The sequence below is a fragment of the Heterodontus francisci genome, chromosome 17 (assembly GCF_036365525.1).
Source record: "Heterodontus francisci isolate sHetFra1 chromosome 17, sHetFra1.hap1, whole genome shotgun sequence".
Classification (NCBI taxonomy): Eukaryota; Metazoa; Chordata; class Chondrichthyes; order Heterodontiformes; family Heterodontidae; genus Heterodontus; species Heterodontus francisci.
This window is the reverse complement of record NC_090387.1, coordinates 1683485-1695775: the sequence shown is the minus strand read 5'-3', so window position 1 is coordinate 1695775 and position 12291 is coordinate 1683485.

Genomic DNA, 12291 nt, shown 5'->3' with positions numbered 1-12291 from the left:
CCTCTACCACCCCTTCAGGCAGTGTGATCCAGATTCCAGCCACCCTCAGTGAAATTTTTTGCCCTCAAATCCCCTCTAAATCTCCTGCCCCTTACCTTAAATCTATGCCCCCTGGTTCTTGACCTCTCCGCTAAGGGAAAAAGTTTCTTCCTATCTAACCTATCAATGCCCCTCATAATTTTGTATACCTCAATCATGTCTCCCCCTCAGCCTTCTCTGCTCTAAGGAAAACAACCCTAGCCTATCCAGTTTCTCTTCATAGCTGAAATGCTCCAGCCCAGGCAACATCCTGGTGAATCTCCTCTGCAACCTCTCCAGTGCAATCACATCCTTCTTATAGTGTGGTGACCAGAACTGTACACAGTACTCCAGCTGTGGCCTAACTAGTGTTTTATATAGCTCCATCATAACCTCCCTGCTCTCATATTCTATGCCTCGGCAATAAAGGCAAGTATCCCATATGCTTTCCTAACCACCTTATCTACCTGTGCTGTTGCCTTCAGTGATCTATGGACAAGTGCACCAAGGTCCCTCTGATCCTCTGTACTTCCTAGGGTCCCACCATCCATTGTATATTCCCTTGCCTTGTTAGTCCTCTCAAAATGCATCACCTCACACTTCTCAGGATTAAATTCCATTTGCCACTGCTCCACCCATCTTACCAGCCCATCTATATTGTCCTGCAATCTAAAGCTTTCCTCCTCACTATTTACGACACCACCAATTTTCCTGTCATCTGCGAACTTACTGATCATGCCTCCTATATTCACGTCTAAATCATTAATAGACACTACAAACACCAAGGGTCTCAGCATCGATCCCTGTGGCATACCACTGGTCACAGGCTTCCACTTGCAAAAACAACCCTCGACCATCACCCACTGCCGCCTGCCACAACCCAATTTTGGACCCAATTTGCCAAGTTGCCTTGGATTCCATGGGCTCTTACCTTCTTAACCAATCTCCCATGTGGGACCTTAACAAAAGCCTTACGAAAGTCCATGTAGACTACATCGACTGCTTTACCCTCACCTACACATCTAGTCACCACCTCAAAAAATTCAATCAAGTTTGTTAGACACGATCTCCCCCTGACAAAGCCATGCTGACTATCCCTGATTGATCCCTGCCTCTCCAAGTGGAGATTAATCCTGTCCCTCAGAACTTTTTCCAATAGTTTCCCTACCACTGATGTTAGACTCACCGGCCTGTAATTACCTGGTTTATCCCTGCTACCCTTCTTCAATAATGGTACCACATTTGCTGTCCTCCAGTCCTCTGGCACCTCTCCTGTGGCAGAGAGGATTTGAAAATTTGTGTCAGAGCCCCTGCCATCTCCTCCCTTGCCTCACATAACAGCCTGGGATACATCTCATCTGGACCTGGGGATTTATCCACTTTTAAGCCCGCTAAAACAACAAATACTTCCTCCCTTTCAATGCTAATATGTTCAAGTATATCACAATCCCCCTCCCTGATCTCGACACCTACATCGTCCTTCTCCATAGTGAACACAGATGAAACGTAATCATTTAAAACCTCACCAATGTCCTCCGGCTCCACACACACATTGCCACTTTGGTTAGTCCCTAATGGGCCAAAGAACAAAGAAAATTACAGCACAGAAACAGGCCCTTCGGCCCTCCAAGCCTACGCCGATCCAAATCCTCTATCTAAACCTGTCGCCTATTTTCTAAGGGTCTGTATCTCTTTACTTCCTGCCCATTCATGTATCTGTCTAGATACATCTTAAAAGACGCTATCATGCCCGCGTCTACCACCTCCGCTGGCAAAGCGTTCCATGCACCCACCACCCTCTGCGTAAAGAAATTTCCACGCATATCACCCCTAAACTTTTCCCCCTCACTTTGAACTCGTGTCCCCTTGTAATTGAATCCCCCACTCTGGGAAAAAGCTTCTTGCTATCAACTCTGTCTATACCTCTCATGATTTTGTACACCTCAATCAGGTCCCCCCTCAACCTCCGTCTTTCTAATGAAAATAATCCTAATCTACTCAACCTCTCTTCATAGCTAGCGCCCTCCATACCAGGCAACATCCTGGTGAATCTCCTCTGCACCCTCTCCAAAGCATCCACATCCTTTTGGTAATGTGGCGACCAGAACTGCACGCAGTATTCCAAATGTGGCCGAACCAAAGTCCTATACAACTGTAACATGACCTGCCAACTCTTGTACTCAATACCCCGTCCGATGAAGGAAAGCATGCCGTATGCCTTTTTGACCACTCTATTGACCTGCGTTGCCACCTTCAGGGAACAATGGACCTGAACACCCAAATCTCTCTGTACATCAATTTTCCCCAGGACTTTTCCATTTACTGGATAGTTCACTCTTGAATTGGATCTTCCAAAATGCATCACCTCGCATTTGCCCTGATTGAACTCCATCTGCCATTTCTCTGCCCAACTCTCCAGTCTATCTATATTCTGCTGTATTCTCTGACAGTCCCCTTCACTATCTGCTACTCCACCAATCTTAGTGTCGTCTGCAAACTTGCTAATCAGACCACCTATACTTTCCTCCAAATCATTTATGTATATCACAAACAACAGTGGTCCCAGCACGGATCCCTGTGGAACACCACTGGTCACACGTCTCCATTTTGAGAAACTCCCTTCCACTGCTACTCTCTGTCTCCTGTTGCCCAGCCAGTTCTTTATCCATCTAGCTAGTACACCCTGGACCCCATGCAACTTCACTTTCTCCATCAGCCTACCATGGGGAACCTTAACAAACGCCTTACTGAAGTCCATGTATATGACATCTGCAGCCCTTCTCTCATCAATCAACTTTGTCACTTCCTCAAAGAATTCTATTAAGTTGGTAAGACATGACCTTCCCTGCACAAAACCATGTTGCCTATCACTGATAAGCCCATTTTCTTCCAAATGGGAATAGATCCTATCCCTCAGTATCTTCTCCAGCAGCTTCCCTACCACTGACGTCAGGCTTACCGGTCTATAATTACCTGGATTATCCCTGCTACCCTTCTTAAACAAGGGGACAACATTAGCAATTCTCCAGTCCTCTGGGACCTCACCCGTGTTTAAGGATGTTGCAAAGGTATCTGTTAAGGCCCCAACTATTTCCTCTCTCGCTTCCCACAGTAACCTGGGATAGATCCCATCCGGACCTGGGGACTTGTCCACCTTAATGCCTTTTAGAATACCCAACACTTCCTCCCTCCTTATGCCGACTTGACCTAGAGTAATCAAACATCTGTCACTAACCTCAACATCCGTCATGTCCCTCTCCTCGGTGAATACCGATGCAAAGTACTCGTTTAGAATCTCACCCATTTTCTCTGACTCCACGCATAACTTTCCTCCTTTGTCCTTGAGTGGGCCAATCCTTTCTCTAGTTACCCTCTTGCTCCTTATATATGAATAAAAGGCTTTGGGATTTTCCTTACCCCTGTTTGCTAAAGATATTTCATGACCCCTTTTAGCCCTCTTCATTCCTCGTTTCAGATTGTGCCTACAATCCCGATATTCTTTCAAAGCTTCGTCTTTCTTCAGCCGCCTAGACCTTATGTATGCTTCCTTTTTCCTCTTAGCTAGTCTCACAATTTCACCTGTCATCCATGGTTCCCTAATCTTGTGTTACACAGTGCCCTGGTATATTAGCACACTGCCCCTGTCTGTGTTACACGGTGCCGTGGTTATTTGCACACTGCCCCTGTCTGTGTTACACAGTGCCCTGGTATATTAGCACACTGCCCCTGTCTGTTTTACACAGTGCTGTGGTATATTAGCACACTGCCCCTGTCTGTGTTACACAGTGCCTTGGTATATTAGCACACTGCCCCTGTCTGTGTTACACATTGCCCTGGTATATTAGCACACTGCCCCTGTCTGTGTTACACATTGCCCTGGTATATTAGCACGCTGCCCCTGTCTGTGTTACACATTGCCCTGGTATATTAGCACACTGCCCCTGTCTGTGTTACACAGTGCCGTGGTATATTAGCACACTGCCCCTGTCTGTGTTACACAGTGCCTTGGTATATTAGCACACTGCCCCTGTCTGTGTTACACAGTGCCTTGGTATATTAGCACACTGCCCCTGTCTGTGTTACACATTGCCCTGGTATATTAGCACACTGCCCCTGTCTGTGTTACACATTGCCCTGGTATATTAGCACACTGCCCCTGTCTGTGTTACACAGTGCCGTGGTATATTAGCACACTGCCCCTGTCTGTGTTACATAGTGCCTTGGTATATTAGCACACTGCCCCTGTCTGTGTTACACAGTGCCGTGGTATATTAGCACACTGCCCCTGTCTGTGTTACATAGTGCCCTGGTATATTAGCACACTGCCCCTGTCTGTGTTACATAGTGCCCTGGTATATTAGCACACTGCCCCTGTCTGTGTTACATAGTGCCCTGGTATATTAGCACACTGCCCTTTTCTGTGTTATGCAGTGCTGTGGTGTGTCATCACATTGCCCTGTCTGTGTTACAAGGGCCATGTTATATTAACTCACTGCCCCTCTCTGTTATGTTAATCTACATTCAGAATGGAAAAATCAGCATGGCTTTGTGAAAGGGAGATCATGTTCGGGCAGCGCAGTGGCGCAGTGGTTAGCACCGCAGCCTCACAGCTCCAGTGACCTGTGTTTGAATCCGGGTACTGCCTGTGCAGAGTTTGCAAGTTCTCCCTATGACTGCGTGGGTTTCCTCCGGGTGCTCTGGTTTCCTCCCACAGCCAAAGACTTGCAGGTTGATAGGTTAATTGGCCATTGTAAATTGCCCCTAGTGTAGGTAGGTGGTAGGAGAATATGGGGTTAATGTAGCATTACCATCTAAATGGGTTGTTGTTGGTTGGCACGGACTCGGTGGGCCAAAGGACCTGTTTCAGTGCTTTATCTCTCCATGTTTAACTAATTTATTGGAGTTCTTTGAAGGAGTAACGTGTGCTGTGGATAAAGGGGAGCCCATTGACGGACTGCACTTGGATTTCCAGAAGGCATTTGACAAGGTGCCGGATGAAAGGTTATTGTGCAAAGTAGGAGCTCATGGTGTGGGGGGTAACATATTAACATGGATAGAAGATTGGCTGGCTGGCAGAAAACAGAGTCTGCATAAATAGATCCTTTTCTGATTGGCAGGATGTGACGAGTGGAGTCCCACAGGGGTCTGTGCTGGGACCTCAACTTTTTACAATTTATATCAATGATTTAGACGAGGGGAGTGATGGCATGGTAGCTAAATTTGCAGATAACACAAAGATAGGTAGGAAAGTAGGTTGTGAAGAAGACATAAGGAGGTTGCAAATTGATATAGATAGGTTGAGTGAGTGGGCAAAAATCTGGCAGATGGAATATAATGTGGGAAAATGTGAAGTTGTTCACTTTGGCAGGAAGAATAAAAAAGGAGCGTATTCCTTAAACGGAGAACAACTGCAGAACTCCGAGGTGCAGAGGGATCTAGGTGTTCTAGTGCATGAGTCACAAAAGTTACTGTGCAGGGACAGCAAGGAATAAAGAATGCTATCCTTTATTACGAGAGTAATTGAAAATAAAAGTAAAAATGTTATGCTTCAGTTATACAGGGCATTGGTGAGACCACATCTCGAATACTGTGTGCAGTTTTGGTCTCCTTATTTAAGGAAGGATGTGAATGTGTTGGAGGCGGTTCACAGGAAGTTTACTGGATTGATACCAGGAATGAAGGCTCAAGGTGCAAGGGGTAACATATTGACATGGATAGAAGATTGGCTAGCTAACAGGAAACAGAGAGTAGGCATAAATGGGTCATTTCTGGTTGGCAAGATGTAACGAGTGCTGTGCTGCAGGGTTCAGTGCTGAGGCCTCAATCTTTTATCTCACTGACTTGGATGAAGGGACTGAAGGTATGGTTGCTAAATTTGCTGATGACACAAAGATAGGTAGGACAGTAACTTGTGAAGAGGACATAAGGAGGCTACAAGGAATATAGATTGGTTAAGTGAGTGGGCAAAGACCTGGCAAATGGAATATAATGTGGGAAAATGTGAAATTGTCCATTTTGGCAGGAAGAATAAAAAAGAAGCATATTATCTAAATGGTGAGAGATTGCAGAGCTCTGAGATGCAGAAGGTTCTCGATGTCCCAGTGTCTGAATTGCAAAAGGTTAGTATGCAGGTACAGCAAGTAATTAGGAGAACTAACAAATGTTATCATTTATTGCGAGGGCAATTGAATACAAAAGTAGGGAGGTTATGATTCAGTTACACAGGGCATTGATGAGACCACATCTGGAGTATTGTGTACAGTACTGGTCTCCTTATTTAAGGAAGGATGTAAATGTGTTAGAAGCAGTTCAGAGAAGGTTTACTAGACTAATACCTGGAATGGACGGGTTGTCTTCTGAGGAAAGGTTAGACAGGCTAGGCTTGTATCCGCTGGAGTTTGGAAGAGTAGGAGGCAACTTGATTGATACGATTCTGAGGGGTCTTGACAGGGTGGACGTGGAAAGGATGTTTCCTCCTGTGGGAGAATCTAAAACTAGAATGGTTTAAAAATAAGGGGTCTCCCATTTAAGACAGAAATTAGGACAAATTATTTCCCTTGGAAGATTGTGAGTCTTTGGAACTCTCTTCCTCAAAAGGCAGTGGAAGCAGAGTCTTTGAATATTTTTAAGGCAAAGGGAGATAGATTCTTGATAAGTAAGGGGGTGAAAGGTTATCAGGGAATGTGGAGTCGAGGTTACAATCAAATCAGCCATGATCTTGTTGAATGGCGGAGCAGGCTCAAGGGGCTGAGTAGCCTACTCCTGCTGCTAATTCGTATGGTCGTTACACGGTGCCATGGTATGGAACATAGAACATTACAGCGCAGTACAGGCCCTTCAGCCCTCGATGTTGTGCCGACCTGTGAAACCATCTGACCTACACTATTCCATTTTCATCCATATGTCTATCCAATGACCACTTCAATGCCCTTAAAGTTGGCGAGTCTACTACTGTTGCAGGCAGGGTGTTCCACGCCCCTACTACTCTCTGTGTAAAGAAACTACCTCTGACATCTGTCCTATATCTATCACCCCTCAACTTAAAGCTATGTCCCCTCGTGTTTGCCATCACCATCCGAGGAAAAAGACTCTCACTATCCACCCTGTCCAACCCTCTGATTATCTTATATGTCTCTATTAAGTCACCTCTTCTCCTCCTTCTCTCTAACGAAAACAACCTTTAGTCCCTCAGCCTTTCCTCGTAAGACCTTCCCTCCATACCAGGCAACATCCTAGTAAATCTCCTCTGCACCTTTTCCAAAGCTTCCACATCCTTCCTATAATGCGGTGACCAGAACTGCACGCAATACTCCAGGTGCGGCCGCACCAGAGTTCTGTACAGCTGCAGCATGACCTCGTGGCTCCTAAACTCGATCCCCCTACTAATAAAAGCTAACACACCATATGCCTTCTTAACAGCTCTATTAACCTGGGTGGCAACTTTCAGGGATTTATGTACATGGACACCAAGATCTCTCTGCTCATCTACACTACCAAGAATCTTCCCATTAGCCCAGTATTCTGCAATCCTGTTACTCCTTCCGAAGTAAATCACCTCACACTTTTCCGCATTAAACTCCATTTGCCATCTCTCAGCCCAGCTCTGCAGCCTATCTATGTCCCTCTGTAACCTACAACATCCTTCGGCACTATCCACAATCCACCGACCTTCGTGTCATCCGCAAATTTACTAACCCACCCTTCTACACCCTCATTCAGGTCATTTATAAAAATGACAAACAGCAGTGGCCCCAAAACAGATCCTTGCGGTACACCACTAGTAACTAAACTCCAGGATGAACATTTGCCATCAACCACCACCCTCTGTCTTCTTTCAGCTAGCCAATTTCTGATCCAAAGCACTAATTCACCTTCAATCCCATACTTCTGTATTTTCTGCAATAGCCTACCGTGGGGAACTTTATCAAACGCCTTACTGAAATCCATATACACCACATCCACGGCTTTACCCTCATCTACCTGTTTGGTCACCTTGTCAAAAAACTCAATAAGGTTTGTGAGGCACGACCTTCCCTTCACAAAACCGTGCTGACTATCTCTAATGAACTTATTCTTTTCAAGATGATTATAAATCCTATCTCTTATAACCTTTTCCGACATTTTACCCACAACTGAAGTAAGGCTCACAGGTCTATAATTACCAGGGCTGTCTCTACTCCCCTTCTTGAACAAGGGGACAACATTTGCTATCCTCCAGTCTTCCGGCACTATTCCTGTCGACAATGACGACATAAAAATCAAGGACAAAGTCTCTGCAATCTCCTCCCTGGCTTCCCAGAGAATCCTAGGATAAATCCCATCTGGCCCAGGGGACTTATCTATTTTCACACTTTCCAAAATTGCTAACACCTCCTCCTTGTGAACCTCAATCCCATTAGCCTAGTAGTCTGTATCTCAGTATTCTCCTCAACAACATTTTCTTTCTCCACTGTAAATACTGACGAAAAATATTCATTTAACACTTCCCCTATCTCCTCCGATTCCACACACAACTTCCCACTACTATCCTTGATTGGCCCTAACCTATCTCTAGTCATTCTTTTATTCCTGATATACCTATAGAAAGCCTTAGGGTTTTCTTTGATCCTATCCGCCAATGACTTCTCGTGTCCTCTCCTTGCTCTTCTTATCTCTCCCTTTAGATCCTTCCTGGCTAGCTTGTAACTCTCAAGTGCCCTAACTGAGCCTTCACGTCTCATCCTAACATAAGCCGCCTTCTTCCTCTTGACAAGCTCTTCAACTTCTTTAGTAAACCACGGCTCCCTCGCTCGACAACTTCCTCCCTGCCTCACAGGTACATACTTATCAAGGACACGCAGTAGCTGCTCCTTGAATAAGCTCCACATTTCGATTGTGCCCATCCCCTGCAGTTTCCTTCCCCATCCTACGCATCCTAAATCTTGCCTAATCGCATCATAATTTCCTTTCCCCCAGCTATAATTCTTGCCCTGCTGTATATACCTGTCCCTGCCCATCGCTAAGGTAAACCTAACCGAATTGTGATCACTATCACCAAAGTGCTCACCTACATCTAAATCGAACACCTGGCCGGGTTCATTACCCAGTACCAAATCCAATGTGGCATCGCCCCTGGTTGGCCTGTCTACATACTGTGTCAGAAAACCCTCCTGCACACACTGGACAAAAACTGACCCATCTAAAGTACTCGAACTATAGTATTTCCAGTCAATATTTGGAAAGTTAAAGTCCCCCATAACCACTACCCTGTTACTCTCGCTCCTGTCAAGAATCATCTTCGCTATCCTTTCCTGTACATCTCTGGAACTATTTGGAGGTCTATAGAAAACTCCCAACAGGGTGACCTCTCCTCTCCTGTTTCTAACCTCGGCCCAGACTACCTCAGTAGACGGGTCCTCAAACGTTCTTTCTGCCGCTGTAATACTTTCCTTGATTAACAATGCCACACTTTTACCCTCTTCTCTGTTCTTAATGAAACATCTAAATCCCGAAACCCGCAACATCCATTCCTGTCCCTGCTCTACCCTTGTCTCTGAAATGGCCACATATATTAGCACACTGCAATTACCCCAGCTGATGTGCTTCAGCTCATTGATCAGGAGACACCTGATGGACAATTTGAAAGTTGTCAGTGTGGCCTTTGCCCCAGAGAGCTTAATAAAGTGACGTATTTGGGGAGCACAGCCTTTGTATCTCTGTATCTCTTTCTTTCTATGCATCTCTCAGATTGTTTGTCTCTGTTTCTCTGTGAGTGGGGTGAATGATAACTGTATGTTACCCATCCCCCTGCTCATTTCCCTGTGGTGAGTGAAGAACAGTTAAGGCAGGAGGGGCAGTCTGTGAAGCCGATGGATCAACAATCAGATCCCTGGTGTCTGTGGCTCGTTGGTTCGATGCAGTCCCAGGAGAGGGTGAGTCACTGAAGTGTGACTGGCTCCGCTGTACGAGACAGCATTCCACCACACAGCCTCTCACCAACAGAATGCAGCTGTCTGCACTGGGCTGTCAGAGCAAATCCCCGGGGGACTGTCCACCCCCACAATCCATGTGCACACACAAACACAGTCACCATTAAAGGGCAGTCTCTGACCTTCACCGGCACTGTCCAATCCTTGAAATAGTGAGGAATGATTCTGGTAATTATCAAGGAGGTAATCTCAACTCAGACTGTTTAAATGCTGCTATTCACTGCTGCTTCATGCATTATTCTTCAACATTTTCCAGGGTTAATCTTCTCTCAGATCTCCATAACTGGCTGGGGGAGAAGCAAGGCGCAGCATGGGGCACGTTCCGCTGTAGAGTCTGGACTGCTGTACAGTCGGGCTCCAATGCAACATGCCTGAGGGGCTGAATGGCTTCCTCCTGCCTTGTGTAAACCATCAAATGTTATCTATAAAAATCGCAACACAAGAAACCTTAAGGGACTGAGTGAGAGTTGCACGAAGCACTGAGTGTCAGGGGAAACAGGAATAAGGCTCAGCAGCAGCCCAACCTTTAAATTCATGAATATTAATAACTATAAAAACATCAACTTATATTTATATAGCGCCTTTAACATAATTAAATGTCCCAAGATGCTTCACAGGAGCATAAGATTTGACACCAAGCCACATAAGGCAATATTAGGGCAGATGGCCAAAAACTTGGCAAAAGCGATATGTTTTAAGGAGTGTCTTAAAGAAGGAAAGCGAGGTAGAGAGGCAGAGAGGTGTAGAGAGGGTATTCCAGAGCTTGGGGCCTAAGCAGCTGAGGGCACGGCCACCAATGGTGGAGAAAATGAAATCGGGGATGCTCAAGAGGCCAGAATTAGATGAGTGCATTGTTTTCAATTCCTGCTTCAAACTCCGTTCCCAAGCTACTGACTTCATCCCTCTCCCTGGCAACAGTCTGAGATTAAACCAGTCTGTTCGAAACCTTTGTCATATATGACCCTGAAATAGGCTTCTGACAACATATTTGCGCCATCATTAAAACCCTTTATTACCACCTCCGTAACATCACCCAACTTTGTTCCCATCTCAGCTCATCTCCTGCTGAAACCCTCATTTTTGTCTCTGTTACCTCTAGCTTTGACTATTCCAACACACTCAGAGTCATAACAGCACAAGAAGCCATTCGGCCCCTCGCGTCCACGCCAGCTCTCTGTAGACCAATCCAGTCAGTCCCATTCTGCTGTTCTATCCACATAGCTCTGTAAGTTTATTTCCCATTCAATTTCCTTTTGAAATCATTTGTCGTCTCCACTTTCACCATCCTTACAGACAGTGAGTTCCAGGTCATTACCACGCGCTGCATAAAAAAAGTTCTTCCTCGCATTCCCCCTTCATCTCATGCCCAAAATCTTAAATCTGTGTCCCCCATTCCTTGCACAATCAGCTAATGTGAACAGCTTTCTTTGTCTACCTTATCTAAACATCATAACCTTGTACACCTCTATCAAATCTCCCCTCAATATCCTTTGCTGCAGGGAAAACACCAGGTTCTCCAACCTAACCTTCTAGCTAAAATCCCTCATCCCTGGAACTATTCTGGTAAATCTCCTCTGCACCCTCTCAAGGACCCTCACATCCTTTCCGAAGTGTGGTGACCAGAACTGGACGCAATATTCTAGTTGTGACCGAACCAGAGCTTTTTAAAGGTTCAGCATAACTGCCCTGCTTTTGTACTCAATGCCTCTATTTATGAAGCCCAAGATCCCAAGCTTTGCTTAATACTTTTATGTGATACTTTGTTAAATGCTTTCAGCGACATGAGGAAAATCCTTTTTACACAGCAAGTGGTTAGCATCTGGAATTCTATGATTCGAAAAATCTATATAGACATTCCCTTCGTCAACCTTCTCTCCCAGCTGGTCTCCCACATTCTACCCTCTGTAAACATGAGGTTATCCAAAACTCTGCTGCCCCTGTCCTAACTCGCACCCAGTCCCATTCCCCGATCACCCCTGTGCTCGCTGACCTACAATGGCTCCCGGTCAAGCATGGTTTGATTTAAAAATTCTCATCCTTGTTTTCAAATCCCTCCATTGCCTCGCTCCTCCCTATCTCTGTAATCTCCTCCAGGCCCCAGAACTTGAGGTCTCTGTGCTCCTATAATTCTGGCCTCTTGAGCATCCGATTTTAATTGCTCCGCCTGTGGTGGCCGTGCCTTCAGCTGCTCATGTCCTAAGCTTTAGAATTCCCTCCTTACACCTCTCCACCTTGCTTTTCTCCTTTAAGACACTCCTTAAAACTGACCTCTTTGACCAAGCTTGTCATCTGACCAAATATCTCC